The sequence below is a fragment of the Athene cunicularia genome, unplaced genomic scaffold, assembly GCF_003259725.1.
Source record: "Athene cunicularia isolate RWA unplaced genomic scaffold, athCun1 SCF_1, whole genome shotgun sequence".
NCBI classification, from domain to species: Eukaryota; Metazoa; Chordata; class Aves; order Strigiformes; family Strigidae; genus Athene; species Athene cunicularia.
The window spans coordinates 2,224,526-2,227,327 of NW_020799155.1; positions in this window are offsets into that span (position 1 = coordinate 2,224,526).

Genomic DNA, 2,802 nt, shown 5'->3' on the forward strand with positions numbered 1-2,802 from the left:
TTGAAACAGTATTTGCAGAAGTTTAAGGACATTACAGATGTAACAGAAAAGCTGTTGAAAACTGTTTTCGTTTTAAATCACTTGTGTGTTTTTTCTGATCAAGGCCTCCCTCCTGCAATGATTCATGGAGGAACAGTAAGAAAACAAGAGAGGGAGCCTATGTATGTAATGTATAGAGATCTAGAAACAGGAATATGGAAGGGTCCAGCAGAGGTTAAATACATGGGCAGAGGATATATGTGTATCATTACTCCTACAGGTGTTCAATGGATTCCCAGCCGATGGACGAGGCTGGCTCAGAAAGTTGCTGATGCTCCTGGCAATGATACCAGTAATACAAACTGTCCCGATGATGTTGCCAAAAACGAATGTTTGGATCACTTGAGCGAATAAGACAGGACAGAAAGATTTCTGCCTGTCTCTGGCTTCTTCTGCTGACCCCTTTAGGACCTGTCTCTTTGGGGTACCCATTGGCAATCCAAAGGTAATTTGTCAAACATTCAGTATCTCTCCTTGCAAGTTCAACAGCACCTCTCAAGCTGCAGCTGCAGCTATTAGGGGTCTGACTACTTCTCTGCCACGGGACCCTCAGGAGCTGGACCTACTGGGATCTGTAGCAACTGGAAACAGTTCAGAGAATTGGACTCAAACGTGTTTTATGTTGGGTAATTTTAAACAAGATATTCATAATCACAAGCAGTATAATTTGTTGGGCTGGATCAATGTAACTTCTCATACCAAAGGATTTAATTAATAGAATAAGGGAGATTATTGTGGGACTAATAGTACCTTCGGTAGTGGTTTAGGGGCATTAGGATCAGAAGCTAATGGAAAATTATCAATATGGAACAATGGAACTCCTAAGGCTTTTCTTGATGGAGTGTTTTTGATTTGCGGGGACCGAGCCTGGGGAGGCATACCACAATGGGCCTTTGGTGGTCCTTGCTACATAGGTCACCTGACTCTCATGGCCCCAGCATTACGTCAGTGGGCAAAACAAATGCACTTGCATAATAAACGCAGTCTTTCAGCCCTTACTGGAAATTGTGATGATTCAGTTGAAATATGGGGTATGACCGTGAGAGTTTTTGCCTCCTTGATCCCTGCAATAGGTACTGCTCAGGCACTGGCTAGTATTAAGAAGGTGGCCTGCTGGGCAGTGAAGCAGTCTAATGTCACCACAAGAGTTATTCAAGAGATGGCCAGCGATATGGACAGTCTGAGGCATGCTGTGTTACAGGATCGAGCTGCCATAGACTTTCTTTTGCTTGCCCAGGGACATGGATGTCAGGATTTTGAGGGAATGTGCTGCTTTAATTTATCTGATCATAGTCAATCAATTCAAAGTCAACTGCAATGGATGAAGCAGCACTTGCAAAAGGTACAGGTAGTTAAGAGTCCCTGGGACCAATGGTTCCACTCTGTTTTTGGAATGTCCTCCTGGCTACAAAATATCTTACAAGAGGGTTTGCGGTGGTTGGGAATAGTAATATTAGTCATTATAGTTATTAGAATAGCTTATAGTTGCATGATGAGAAATATTAGTAAGGTTATGCTTGTGCAAGCTGCACAAAAAGAAAAAGGGGGAACTGTTGGAGAATGGCTAGCAGAACAAGGCCATAGCTCCCTGCAGGAGCTGGTCAGCCATAGCTCCCTGCAGAAGTTGGTCCCAGCCACCTGAGGTAAACAAAGGAAAGAACCCAGCGTACAGTTATGTAAATAAGGATGAAGACCCAGGGCTCAGTTGTGCTAAGGAGGATTATTGTGAGAACACAGAGATAAGTTGGGGGCGCATAACGACCTTGGGGGTGATGAGAAACAGCCCTGGGAGGAAATGTTTATGCATACCAGAAATGCCACAGGGGGCTGGGGTATTATAATGTGATCTTTTAAATGTACCCAATGGCTGAGACATTATAATGTAGTTTCTTGAATGTATCCAATAGAGTTGCAAGTAGTGTATTGTAGATTGCTTATATAAGGTGTGATTTCTCTCAATAAAGTCGAAGCTTGTTCTATCATTCACATTGAATCGGCTGCTTGCTTCCTCCGCCCGCCGCAGGGCCCTGCCCAAACTGCTTTCCAAAATAAACAGCCACATAAGGAGGTTTTTGCTGTTGTTACTGTGCCAAACTTTCACACCATTATCATTATTTTTCAGTCATTCTCTTTAATATTTATTCTGCATGTTCTCCACAGTAAATTGTGATCAGCTACAGTTCAAAACTGGAGTAAGTTTTCTAAAGGTTAGAGGACTGAAGTACTGAAACTTATCATTCCATATGTCTGTTAAGCTTCTCTTGACAGACAGACACTCCTACTTTAGTTCTAACCTCATTTGCTACCAGAGCAACAAGCCACTTAAAACACTTCTGTGGCACTGCACAAATTGGAATCCAAATATTTGTATTTTGTATACACTACTCATTGGTGTTTTGCTATTGCACAGAAAACAGATGCCTGCCTCTGAAGTTTTCCCCTACTTCTCTCTTTGTAACACACCTCCTCAAGCCAGAGGTACCGGGGAGATGTTGAATGGCAACAGAGCCCAGTTCAGCAGCTTCTGCTCTTCAGCTGCTGCCTGTAACCAGGATCCTTCCTGCAGCTACACCACGGGCAGCCCAACACACAGCTCACTTACTGGCATGGCCTATGGTCTTCCAAGCACTCAGGTGAATTAGTTCAAAGCAAAAACAATTAATCTGCACATTGACAGTAGGGTTTGTTTGGGCTTTCCCCATCCTTTTGTGACACCACACACACAAAAAAAAAAAAAAAAAAAAAAAAAAAAAAAAAAAAAAA